The 14,031-nt window shown below is 45.5% G+C and overlaps 1 protein-coding gene across 5 annotated transcripts in view; it reads left to right on the top strand.

Annotated features, from left to right (window-relative positions):
- The first annotated feature begins 951 nt into the window (after positions 1-951).
- The window catches only part of LOC147105115 (uncharacterized), a 104,784-nt gene continuing 91,704 nt past the window's right edge, over positions 952-14,031 (top strand). Inside the window, exon 1 of one of the 5 annotated variants that reach the window (XM_086011197.1) lies at positions 952-1,098. The gene's annotated coding sequence lies outside the window, so the exon portion shown is untranslated. The other 4 variants (XM_086011196.1, XM_086011195.1, XM_086011199.1 and 1 more) reach the window with 4 other exon arrangements.

The following is a 14,031-nucleotide window of genomic DNA, read 5'->3' as shown; positions in this document are numbered from 1 at the left end:
TGGAGGGCTGCCAATGTAACAAGAGGGGAGAAAAGGTTAAAGTGGGTAACTATGGGCCAGTCAGCCTAATGTCAATAGTGTAAGAATATTGGAAATAGGGGTAAATTGATATAATTTCCTTATTGAGATTAGCCATCATGCTCTGAAGGCTGTGCTGCGTATTTTTCTGAGTGTGTGGTTTATTTTTCTGAATTTCAAATTGTTAACCTTTGACTAGTGACTAAACCTTGTTAACCTCACTGTGAGGAACATATAGATGATAAAAGAGCAACAAGGGCCCCAGAAAGCGCAACAATACTCCAAAGATAGTGATAACATCAGGACAATGACGAGATAGCTAGACAAGTGCGGTCAGACAAACTGACCACCTTGAAAAACAACCTTGCAAAAAGCCTTGTGGGTAGACGAATAAGGTTAAACAAGCTGACCATCTTAAATTCTTTGGAAAACAAGTTATTAATCTATAAGGGTCTTGTGAATAACAACCCCGCATATGGTGTGAGGTTCCTGCCAGGAGGAGGCTCAGGGCAGAGGTATCAGCGAAGATCATCCAGCTGTTTGAAGAACACCCAACTATCAGAAGACTGCCCCCTAGCTGTCAGAGAATTTAAAGCGACCACACCGCCAAACTGATTGCGACTTCTGCAAGTGTCTTCTAATTTTTTGATAATTTTACATGTTTGATTTAACTATTAATAAATGAGACATTGATTACCATTTGGCGTCACGGCCGAATCTGTTACCATAGTCGATAGGTTTCCACAGGCTGTCACACAGGGTAAAACTAATCTTCACTTTGAAACACGTGGGTTAATTAAGGCAGCATCTGTGGAGAGGGAAACAGAGCTAACGTTTCGGGTCAGTGCCTGACCTACTGAGTGTTTCCAGCACTTTCTGTTTTTATATCAGACCTGAAACGTTAAACTCCGTTTCTCTCTCCACAGATGCGGCCTGACCTGCTGACTGTGTCCAGCATTTTCTGTTCTTATTTCAGATAAGAACAGCATCCGCAGTATTTTGGTTTTGGGTTAATTAAGGGCAGCCAGTACAGATTTGCGAAAGACACATTGCATCTGACAAATGTAATAGCTCGCGCAGGTACAGTAGGCGGAATGGCTTTCTTATACTAGAAACTGCTTTGTTCCCATTCCTGATTGCTATCCAGCATTCCCTGTTGGAAAACGCATGCACGGATGTTGGATGAGGGTAATAATAGGTTAAATGTGATGCTATCCATGGTTGGATAGCCAGTCATACTTGCTATCCCGGCTCATACATGAGCAGTGCCCATATGATGGAAGACTACTGCACCTACATGAGACAGAAGAGATAGAAAAATAGGGGCTGGCGGGGGGAGAACAGGAATGAAAACAGACTGTGGGTGGGAAAAATCAATGAAGGTTCTTGTTTTGGGTGTGGTCAAAACTCCTCGGTGAAATATGCCACCAGTCTTCATTGCCTCAGCTTAGACTTGAAGAATGTCCACTTGGGCAAGATATCAGGCGACATCTGGTGCTATGTTGTTCACACTTTAGCAGACAAGGGGTGAGGGGGAGGGAATCGTAGGGAACAGATTGCCGCAATCCATTTTGAAAAAGTAAGTGACCATCATTACAGTACAAAATAAAATCAGAAAATGCTGGGACTACTCAGCAGGTCAGGCAGCATCTGCGGAGATAGAAACAGAGTTAACGTTTCAGGTCGATGACCTCTCGACTGTTTCTCTCTCCGCAGATGCCGCCTGACCTGCTGAGTATTTCCAGCATTTTGGGTTTTTATTTCAGATTTCCAGCAGCCGCTGTATTTTGCTTTTGTATATATCCCGAGGTTTGGTACCCAAAACTGAACGGCGTACTCCAACTGGGGTCTGACCAAAGCTCTGTGCCACTCAAGCACCACTTCCTCACTTTTGAATTCCAACCCTTTTGAGATAAAGGCCAATATTCTATTAGCCTTTTTGATTACTTTTTTTGCACCTGGGACCTGTCAATGACCTTGTATCAGAACTGCCAGCAGTGTTTTGCTTTGGTTATCCTTCGAATATATATTAATGTTAAATGAAATACAATCAGATGTAAAACCTGTTAAAACTAGAAAGCGGGAGGTGAGCAGATAGAAGGAGGCTTTGGCTTGGATGCTGGTGAAGTGGTGATGGTCTCTTTAAGAGGTGGGTGGGGTTTCTGAGTCGGGAATCAGGTGACTGAGGGCTCTGTCGGCATTTTCAATCTACATTCACGAGGAAAGATCGCTGAGCAGTGAAAGGTGAGAGGCTGCTGCAGTCATTGGCCAAAGTTTGTTACTTTTAACTGAAATAGAGGGAGACAAATTCTTGAGATGAATAAAGCATATGGTTTATATTTTAAAATGTAATTAGGTGCATTTGGAACTTTTTTTAAAACAAGTTGCACATTTACTCTTTTAAATCCCAATTTTACCCCGTGTCAGCTGTGGGTTGCACACTCGCCTCCAGAGTCAGAAGGTTGAGGGTTCAAGTCCCACTCCAGGGACTTGAGCACAAAAATCTAGGCTGACACTCCAGTGCAGCGCTGCACTGTCGGAGGTGCCATCTTTCGGATGAGACATTAAACCGAGGCCCGTCTGCTCTCAGGTGGACGTAAAAGATGCCGAGGCACTGTTCCAACAAAGAGCAGGGGAATTATCCCTGTGTCCCTCAATACAACATCACTAAAGACATTATCTGGCCATTATCACATTGCTGCAAATTGACTGCTGTGTTTTTCTACATTACAACGGTGACTACATTTCAAAAAGTTGGCTGTAAAGCGCTTTGGGACATGAAAGGCGCTATAGAAATGCAAGTCTTTCTTTCTCCTCTTCTAGAAGTCATTAACTCCTTGCAGGTGCCGAGGGGTAAGGCAGTCACACTTTAGTACCTTGTTCAAGTGGGTGTTAGTCACAATGCTAACACCTTAATGCTAAACCAGTGCTAATCTCAGGCGGGACGGTTGGTAGCAGTGCTACAACTAACTGACTCTGTCCCTGAGGTCAAGAGTGGGACTGCTATCTGCCAGCACCTTGTGTGTGTGTGTGTGCGCGTGCTATGACAGAATAATATCAGGGCATCAGGGAGAATTTCTACCAAAAATTCTCACAAATATGCCCTGAATTCAGAAATCTGAATGACAACCAAAAACTCCCATTCCTACTGGGGGAGGAGAGAAGCTGTGTAACACTGGCGGCACACTATGTTACAGCTTGCCATGAACAGAGGGACAACCAGTAAACTAAGAAAAGAGTATATATAAACAATGCGAATGTATATTTATACACTCCGGGATATACCTGTTTATACACTGTATGAATAGAACTGCGTTTGTGTTCAACCATAAATGTATTTTGATGCTTTGGCAACATAAGATGTACCTTATCATGCCAATAAAGCGATTTGAATTTGAATTTGAGTGCCTTTGTGGTCACATCAAAAGAACTGGCATTTAAACAGTGCTTTCCATGTCCTCTGGATGCCCCAAGGAGTTTCACAACCAACAAATTCACTGTTGTAGGCAAACGCAGCTTCAATTTACAAACAGCGAAGTGATAAATGACCAGTTAATCTGTTTTACTGTTGGTAGTGGGATATACACTGGGAAAACTCCCATGCTCTTTAAATAGTGGGCTCTTTTACACAAGCTTTAGCAGACAGACGGAACCTCTGTTTATGTCTCATCTGAAATACGGCACTTCTGACTCTGCTGTATTCCCTCAATACTGCACTGAAGGGTCAGTCTCGATTGTGTGTGCAAGTCCTAGACTGGGGTTTGAACCTACAATCTTCTGACTCGAGTCAAGCGTGCTGCCACTGAGCCAAGCTCAATAGGCTGCTGACTCTCTGTCTAGCTCATGCCTGCATAATGGGCACATAATACTGTGACACCCATAGCTATAACATTAACAAGAAGCCAGGAGGAACAAAATTGGTTTTTGAAAACAAAAATGAGTGGGGAAAATGTTCTGACATTTTTAGGGCACGATTGTCAATTGTGCCTCAGTGAGTAGCACCTTCACCCCTAAGTCAGAAGGTTGTGGGTTCAAGTTCCACTCTAGAGACTTGAGCACAAAGTCGAGGCTGACACTCCAGTGCAGTGCTGAGGGAGTGCTGCACTGTCAGAAATGCCACCTTTTATCTTGGGAATTCTCTATCCCAAAGGGCTGTGGGTGTTGAATCGTTGATTATATTCAAGGCTGAAATAGATAGATTTTTGGACTCTAGGGGAATATGGAGGTCGGGCGGGAAAGTGGAGTTGAGGTCGAAGATCAGCCATGATCTTATTGAATGGCGGAGCAGGCTCGAGGGGCTGTATGGCTTACTCCTGCTCCTAATTCTTATGTTCTTAGGCATAGTAAACCCCTTGGGTATCAATGATATACTGCTACTAGACTTGCCTGCGCACTGATGAGTAGCTGGCTCTTTTGCCTTTTATTTGTTCTCAGGACGTGGGTGACACTGGCAAGACTGCATTTATTGCCCTTCCCTAGTTGTCCTGAGAAGGTGTTGGTGGGCCGCTGTGGAAATATAGAAAAAGGGGCAACTATAGATTGCAAGGCTTGCTGGGATATTATATTTGGTCAACTTAGAATTAGAGCTTACTTCAGCAGCTAATACCAAACAAGCCATCAGCAGTATAACCACAATGAGGATGTGATCACCGAAACCAGACACTGAAATGAGTAAGGAACGAGAAAAGGCTAGTCCCTATATATAAGGAGATGGTAGCTGTTACAGTACTAGGCAAAGACAAGTGTTGATTGGATAACACTGTTAAAGGGGTTAATTAGATAATAACATTGCTGAGGAAGCTGTACTATTAAGGAACCATTACATGTGATTTCTATGGAACTTGTTTACTTAAGTGTATAAATATGCTGCGATTACTGATGATTTTCAGAGTTGCTAGCCTAGCCCTTGACTAGGCACTCTCCCCTTGTGTGCAAGTAAAATAAACTAACAATCTGACGGTACTGCTTGTGTGTTAGAGTCTTACTCAGAGTCGAGATTTCGACCTCGCAGTCGAGATTTCGACACCGCCTTGAAGTCTTTGAGGTGGTGATGCACCCATTACGTTGTTAGGTAGGGAATTCATAGATTTTGACTCTGACGAAGGAGAAACGGAGGTATGTGTCCAAGGGACGATGTGTGACTTGGAGGTGATGGCGTTTCATTATGTTCTTGGTGGTGGATGTCGTGGGGCTGAGGTAATTCTGAAGTAAGCTTGATCAGTTGCTGCGGTACAGCCTAGCGATAATGCATACCGCAGCCACAGTGTGTTAGTGGTGGCAGGATGGACACCGAGTCCAGTGGCAGGGATGCCAAACATGCAGACTGCTCTGTCCTGGATGATGTTTGAGATTCTTGAGTATTGTTGCAGCTGCACCCATCAGACGAGTCTGACTTACAACCCTGTAGATTGTGGTGAGGTTTTGATGGGTCAGCAGGTGAGTTACATGTCGCAGCGTACAACCTATGGGCATCTCTCTTGTTAAAGAATACACAATAAATTGGAGCTAACTTCTGAAATGCAAATCTACCGCACATATTCTTCCGGCTCTGAGTTTTTCCGCCCTGTGCATAAGCAACAGGCAGCGCCAACTGGACATCTGATACTGAACCGTACGCTGACACTTTGCATAAATGAGGCCAACCAGGGAGCTCCTGGCAGATTTGGAGACTCAGGAAAAACTGGATCTCCACTGCGATTGGACGAATATCCACTGGACTTGGACCTATGTGTTGGGAGTTGATGGCAATGCTGCAATGTAAAGATACCTTGTGCTCCTTATGGTTGGGTCTAATATTTGAGTACAGTATTAGACTTAGAGTATAGAATCTTACAGCACAGAAGGAGGCCATTTGGCCCATCGTGCATGTGTCGGCTCTTTGTACTTCATTGGCTGTAAAACACTTTGATGTTCTGAGGTAGTGAAAGAATGCTGTATAAATGTAAGTCTGTCTGTCTTTGAAAGAGCTCTCTAAATATCACTCGCCACTCTTGCCCCATAGCCCTGCAAATTTTTCTTATTCAAGTATATATCCAATTCCTTTTTGACAGTTACTATTGAATCTGCTTCCTTTCAGGCAGTGCATTCCAGATCATCATAACTCGCTGTGTAAAACAATTTCTCCTCATTTCCACTCTGGTTCTTTTGCCCGTTACCTTAAATCTGTGTCCTCTGGTTTCCGACCTACCTGCCAGTGGAAACAGTTTTTCCTTATTTACTCTGTCAAAACGCTTCATAATTTTGAACACCTCTATTAAATCTCCCCTTAAACCTTCTCTGCTCTAAGGAGAACAATCCCAGCTTCCCTCATCTCTCCACATAACTGAAGTCCCTCATCCTTGGTACCATTCTAGTAAATCTTCTCTGCACCCTCTCCAAGTACCCTCTCTGTAAAGCTCCTTTTAGATCTCCCAAACTGCTGATTATATAAGTTAGGTGTTGATGTTGGGCTAGGAATTGCTGATTGTACAAGATTGAATAAAATGTGATAAAATGTTGATTATCAGTGGGCTGTTGTTACAGTCTGCCATGTATAATTGGAAGACTTGACTCGATGGTGACATAACACTCTCAAAGTCACGTAGACAACTGATTTAAGCAGAGCTTTTAAAGGCTTAAAGAGCTCGCCTGCTTTGAGGTTGTATCTGGAGTTGCGAGGGTCACATCATGTAAAACAACAAGAACTAGATGGATGGAATGGAATGGCCACAAATAGATGGAAACCATGAATGAACAACAAATTGCATTTATATAGAAGCTTGAATGTGGAAAACATTCCAAGGTGCTTCACAGGAGTGTTATTAGACAAAAAAATGACACAAGCCAAAGAAGGAAATATTAGGAGAGGTGACTAAAAGCTTGGGTCAAAGAGATCGGTTTTAAGGAGGAGAGAGGTGGAGAGGTTTAGGGGGGAAATTCCATCGCTGGGAGCCTGGATAGCTGATGCTACGCCACCAATGATGGGATGAAGGGAGTCACAGAGATCTCGGAGGTTTGTCGGGCTGGAGGAGGTTACAGAGATAGGGAGGGCCGAGGCCGTGGAGGGATTCGAACACGAGGAGGAGAATTTTTAAAAATGGAGTCGTTGGTAGACCGTGAGCCAATGTAGGTCAGCGATGGGTGAGTGAGACTTGGTCCAGGTTAGGACGTGGGCAGCAAAGTTTTAATGGAAATAAGAGTTTTAACGAGAGTGAAAACAACTGCTGTATAAAAGGGATGTCTACTAGAGAAGGACTGAAGACTGCATCCCAGCCAAAGAAGGCAGATAAGGGACTTGCTATTGTAACAAGAAGTCGAGCTGTTGTATACTATATCTATCTCTCACCCCCGTCTCTATCTATCATCCTATATCTGTATCTTGAACTGTTTATGGTGTAAGCCAGTGGCTCAGTGGGCAGCACTCTTGCCTCTGAGTCAGAAGGTTGTGGGTTCAAGTCCCACTCCAGAGACTTGAACACAAAAATCTACGCTGACACTCCAGTGCAGTGCTGAGGGAGTGCTGCACTGTCGGAGGTGCCTTCTTTCAGATGAAATGTTAAACTGAGGCCCCGTCTGCCCCCTCAGGTGGGTGTATTTTGGAGTAGAGCAGGGAAGTTATCCTTGTGTTCTGGTCAACACTTATCCCTCAACTAATGTCACTATAACAGGTCATTTATCTCAAGTTTATGGGAACTTATTGTGTGCAAATTGGCCGCAGTGTTTCCCTGCTCTTCTTAGGCAGTCCCTCGGAACCGAGGATGACTTGCTTCCACATTAAAAATGAGTTCGCAGGTGACTGATGAGTCCAATGCGGGACCTACAGTCTCTGTCACAGGTGGGGCAGACGGTGGTTGAAGGGGCGGGTGGGTGGGGTGCTTGGGTTGACTTGCGCTGTTTGCGCTTGGCTTCCGCTTGCTCTCGGCGAAGAGACTCGAGGTGTTCGGCGCCTTCCCGGATGCTTCTCCTCCACTTTGTGCAGTCCTGGGCCAGGGATTCCCAGGTGTCGGTGGGGATGTTACACTTTTTCAAGGAGGCTTTGAGGGTGTCCTTGAAACGTTTCCTCTGCCCACTTGGGGCTCGCTTGCCGTGCCGGAGCTCCGAGTAGAGCGCTTGTTTTGGGAGTCTCATATCGGGCATGCGGACGATGTGGCCCGTCCATTGGAGCTGATCGAGCGTGGTAAAAGCTTCGATGCTGGTACAGTACAACAGTGACTACACTTCAAAAAGTACTTCTTGGCTGTGAAGTCCCTTTGGGACATCCTGAGGTCCAGAAAAGCACAATGTAAACGCAAGTTCTTTATTCTTACAAAGCCGGGGATGAATGGCCAACATTCATCCCTCAAGCAATATCACCCAAAACAGATGATCTGGACATTATCTGGTTGCTGTTTGTGGGAGCTTGCTGTGTGCAGACTGGTTGCCACTTTTCCTACATTACAACAGTGACTACACCTCAGAAGTACATCACTGGCTGTAAAGCGCTTTGGGACGTCCTGAGGTTGGAAAGGTGCTATGGAAATGCAGGTCTTTTTCTATATGTATATATTTATTACAAATCATTGTGTTATGCTATCTAAAAGTAAGTTTCGGGAAAAAATGAACTCTGTGGGAAAAGGTCAAATACAAATACCAATTAAAATGTATGTGCCTGCAAAAAAAAGGATGCGAGTAGCAATTGTAATGGCGCCAAGCGATTGTAACAAGTACATTGCTGATAAATAGCGAGCAAAGGGACCTTGAGGATGGTTAAAAAGCAAGATAAAGAAAGAAGAACAGACACCAGATGTCTCAGTTTATGGTCTGGGAGCAATAAATAAGCCAGTGGGAGTGATCATAATCGAGTAGCTTGACAAAGGCCCAAAGAAGTGAAGTGAAATTGCTGTTGTTGGACTGGAGAAGCCGGTGGCAAGCTTCAAGGTGACGGCCTCCAGAAGAAGACGACGTTCTGGTCCCTGGGGACATAATTATCTGTGAGCATGAGTCTATATTATGTAATGTAAGCGAATGCAGGCAAAGTTAGCTCGCAACTAATCGTGTCATGGAATAACTGTTGAAGATTAATCAAACTCTGTCACTCCCTCTGTTCCTGGGTTTGAACTAATTGCAAATCAGCTGGGCCACATCAGGTGTCTTACGGATCATTTGAACAGATAAAATTACCTTTGGTGTGTCAACAACAACTTGTGTGCGCACCTTGGGATGTTTAATGTGTTGAAGGTGCTGTTGGAAATACAGTTTGTTCTCTAAAGAAGGGCTTTAATTCTACTGTGCGTGTGCGAATCCCTCTCACTCACTGTCAGTGCAACTCCACTTTCTGATTTTTACTGGTCTGGCCAGTATGTTCCCTGATATTAAGGGGGACGTCTTTGGCCAGGCCTGTATTACAGAAACTGCAGCGCTGGGTGCCGTCTTATATGGACAACTTGAAAGGTCAGCATGCTTGTGGCAGGAGTCAAGGTGGGACGAGGCTTGGGCCTGTTGGGCTGAATGGCCTGTTTCTGTGCTGTAAATACTATTTACCAATGTTCCCTTTAAGCTAAGCTGCCTGGCCGCGCCGCGCTCCAGGGATCCCGCGCAGACAGCTTGCCGGCTTTTCAATGCAAAAAAAGCCCGTGTGTGTGTGTGTGTGGTATTTTGAATGGGCTGCGCGGCAGCAAAAAAAATGACAGGGAACATTGCTGTGTACTGTGTAAGACAGCAGATCTTTCTTAAGTGCTTCGCTGGGCAAAAGCACAGCTTAAGGAGGGGTTCGGTGCCTCTAATGGCGAGAGAGCGAGGTCGTTTACAGTGCATTCATGTTGAGTTGAGTGCAAAGTAGTTGCAGCTTCACACTCCTGCTAAACTTGTGTAGTGTAAATGAGTTATTAAAGCCCAAAGTAATTCTGAAATGAGTGAGATCGCTTTCAGGACGCATTTACACTGTATTCTTGCAACGTGAAACCACTGACTACAGTTGCAGTTGACTGCATGCAGCCTTAAGTCACCAGTTAACTAAAGTGGCTAAAGTCTGCTTTTCAAAAAGCACCCCCACCCCCACTGCTCTTACCTTCAGGCGTGAAGCTCTTTTTTTAAATGAGATGCAAATAGCACTATTGTTAAATTCGTCATCTGAGAAAATGCTTCATTGAGAATGAATTCACAAGGTTCTGCCTAGGCTTTTAGATCAGCCCACGCAGGATTAGCATCTGTGAAATACTTGTTGTTCTTGTATTTTACAACAGATTTCTGAAGCACTTAAAGGAGGGTAGATACAGCTAGTAGGTTATAATGGCTAGTCGGTGTTAGAAAACAGCTGACCTGTAAGGCAGCTGTCTGAACGCTCACCTCATTTACACCGACCCAAACATTTGTTTCTCTTTGGTCGTTATTTTTTTATTGAGAGCCCAGGTGAAGAAAGACTTGCATTTCTATAGCGCCTTTCACGACCACTAGGCGTCCCAAAGCGCTTTACAGCAAATGAAGTAATTTTTTGAAGTGGAGTCACTGTTGTAATGTGGGAAACGCGGCAGCAAATTTGTGCACAGCAAGCTCCCACAAACTGCAATGTGATAATCACAGAATCACAGAAACCCCACAGTGCAGATAGAGGCCATTTCGGCCCATCGAGCCTGCACCGACACATATCCCACCCGATCCCCATAACCCCTACACCAACACATATCCCACCCTATCCCCATAACCCCACGTATTTAATCCCCCTAACACTAAGGGTCAATTTATCATAGCCAATCAACCTAACCCGCACATCTTTGGACTGTGGGAGGAAACCGGAGCACCCGGAGGAAACCCACGCAAACACGGGGAGAATGTGCAAACTCCACACAGACAGTCGCCCGAGGCCGGATTCGAACCCGGGTCCCTGGCGCTGTGAGGCAACAGTGCAATGACCAGATAATCTGTTTGTTATGTTGGTTGAAGGATAAATATTGGAGAGGACACTGGGGAGAACTCCCCTGCTCTTCTTCGAAATAGTGCCATGGGATCTTTTACATCCACCTGTGAGAGCAGACGGGGCCTCAGTTTAACGTCTTATCCGAAAGACGGCACCTCCGACAGTGCAGCACTCCCTCAGTACTGCACTGGGAGTGTCAGCCTTGAGATTTTGTGCTCAAGTCCCTGGAGTGGGACTTGAACCCACAACCTTCTGATTTGGAGGCGCGAGTGCTACCCACTGAGCCACGGCAAGGGCCCTTAGTACTGGATACCACCAAGGTTAAAAAAGGTGACTGAGATGAGGTAAAGGTTAATTTTGGGGGGTGGGGTGGGGCGGAATGTGCAAATGCTGGAAATCTGAAATACAAAGTGAAAATGCTGGAAATACACACCAGTCACATTGAATTTACAGCACAGATACAGGCCATTCGGCCCAGCTGGTCTATGCCGGTGTTTATGCTCCACACGAGCCTCCTCCTCCCAGCTTTTTAAAAACATTTTAAAATTTGTTTTTATGGGATGTGGGCGTCGCTGGCAAGGCCAGCATTTATTGCCCATCCCTATTTGCCCTTGAGAAGGTGGTGGTGAGCCGCCTTCGTGAACCGCTGCAATCCGTGTAGTGAAGGTACTCCCACAGTGCTGTTAGGTAGGGAGTTCCAGGATTTTGACACAGTCCCAAAACTGTTAGATCCGTATATCTTAATGTTGTGTCCTTCAATAATCAGACAACGACTGCAGGGAACGATTCAACAGGTGTTTACTGAATGAGGGTTGCTCTAGAACTAACTATACAGATCACTACTCAGGGTTTATATACAGGTGTGGTCACTGCCGGTACTACAGTATACAGGAGCTGTAAAAACTAGTTCTCCCCTTAAAGGTACATACATTACAATTCATCCCCTTTTAGATTAACAGTACCATAACATTCATTTAACAATTAAATATCAACTAATTACAATTAACACTTTTAACATGCAACATTAACTGAAAATAGTCTATTTATAAATTCAGTCTTTGGGGAGGCTTCCCGATCCTTTCTGGATAGCGCCTTTCCTGAATGTCTTGCTCTTGGTGCTGAGGCGATTCTGGCCCCTGTTGTCGGTTGGTTCATCAGCTTCCGATGCTACTGTTTCTGGGGTACGTGCTACCGGTATGTCGGGTTCATCACCAGGTACGTAAGGGCGAGACATGGGGTTGACTCGTTCCTGTGACTCTAGGATCTGGTCAACATGGCGTCTCACAATGTTCTCCCCAACATCCACTGTGTACATTAGTGGCCCCTGCCGTGTGCATATCGTTCCTGGTTGCCATTTCTCTGTTCGGTAGTCGCGTGCCAAGACTGGTTGCCCTACATTGAAGCTCCTTGCCGGCTTCTCATTGATGTGCTGGAATTGCTTATTCTCAACATCTCTTCGTACATTTGGTCTGAGCAAATCCAGACGAGATCTCAACCTTCGGTTAAAGAACATCATGGCCGGGGTCTGGTTGGTGACTGCATGTGCCGCATTTCTGTAGGCTAACAGGAAATTGTCCACCTTGTGCTGCAGTGGAATGTCGTCATCGCACATGGCCCTTACTGCTTTCTTAAAGGTTTGTACGAACCTCTCAGCCAATCCATTTGTGGCTGGATGATACGGGGCGGATGTGTAATGCTTTACCCCATTCCTCTTCATAAATTTTCGAAACTCCTCGGACACAAACTGTGGTCCGTTATCAGAGCAAATCTGCTCTGGCAAGCCGTTCCTGGCAAATATGGTCCGTAGGACTGCAAGTTTTCTCCGTGGTGGTGGAGGACATTTTGATCACCTCAGGCCATTTCGAGTGCGCATCCACGGCTATTAAAAACATTGAGTCCATGAATGGACCAGCAAGATCAATATGCACCCGTTGCCATGGAGATGAGGGCCACTCCCATGGGTGTAGAGGGGCATGTGGTGGTGCATTTTGGACCTTCTGGCATCCTGAGCAGCTCTTGGTCAGGTCCTCGATTTGCTGATCGATCCCCGGCCACCACACATAAGCCCTAGCAAGGCTTTTCATTTTCACCCCTCCCAGATGGCCTTCGTGAAGCTCATTGAGCACTCTCTCCCTTAACTTGGGTGAAATTACCACTTGGGATCCACACATCAAGGTCCCCTGGTATACTGACAGCTGTTCTCTTCTGGATGAGAATGCTGGCAACAGTGAGTCGTCATGTGTTGGCCATCCCTTCACCGTCAAGTCATATACCCAAGACAGTGTCGGGTCATTTCGGGTCTCCTCTATATCAGCGTTAGTTACAGGCAAGCGTTCAATTATAGTCGAATGAAATATTTCGACAGGGTCCACTGCTGGTGCTTCCTCCGCAGTAGGCAGTGGCAGGCGTGATAGCCCATCAGCGTTTCCATGCTGTTTCGTGCCCTTATACTCGATTTCATATTGGTTCGCCCCTAGAAAAAGGGACCATCTTTGTAGCCGTTGCGCAGTCACCACCGGAACGCCCTTCTTTGGATTAAAGATGGAGACAAGTGGTTGGTGGTCAGTCAGCAAGGTGAACTTCTGCCCGTGCAGATAGTGGTTGAACTTTTTCACTCCCCATATTAGGCTGAGGGCCTCCTTGTCAATCTGGGCGTAGTTACGCTCGGCTGAGGTTAGTGATCGTGACGCAAAGGCTATTGGCCTCTCTGAGCCGTCCGAGAATTTGTGCGACAGCACCACTCCAATGCCATAGGGTGATGCATCACACGGCTACCTAATTGGTAGTGCTGGGTTGAAATGAGCCAACACCTCTTTTGATGTGATCAATTCTTTGCTCTTCTGGAAAGCTCGTTTACATTCGTCATTCCACTTCCATGGTACCCCCGTTTGCAGTAGGGTGTTCAGTGGGTGTAGTACGGTAGACAAATTTGGTAAGAACTTATGGTAGTAGTTCACCAGCCCGAGGAACGACCTCAGTTGTGACACATTTTCCGGTGCTGGAGCCTTGACTACTGCCTCAATCTTTTCAGGGGACTTATGTAACCCCTCTTCATCAATAACGTGGCCACAATACGAGATCTGCTTCTGGAAAAACTTGCATTTGTGGCGATTTGCTCGGAGCCCATATTCCTTCAATCTAGT

Source organism: Somniosus microcephalus, chromosome 18, assembly GCF_052327205.1.
Source record: "Somniosus microcephalus isolate GS21.2 chromosome 18, FLI_Smic_1.0, whole genome shotgun sequence".
Taxonomy (NCBI): Eukaryota; Metazoa; Chordata; class Chondrichthyes; order Squaliformes; family Somniosidae; genus Somniosus; species Somniosus microcephalus.
This window is presented reverse-complemented; position numbering and strand designations above follow the sequence as displayed.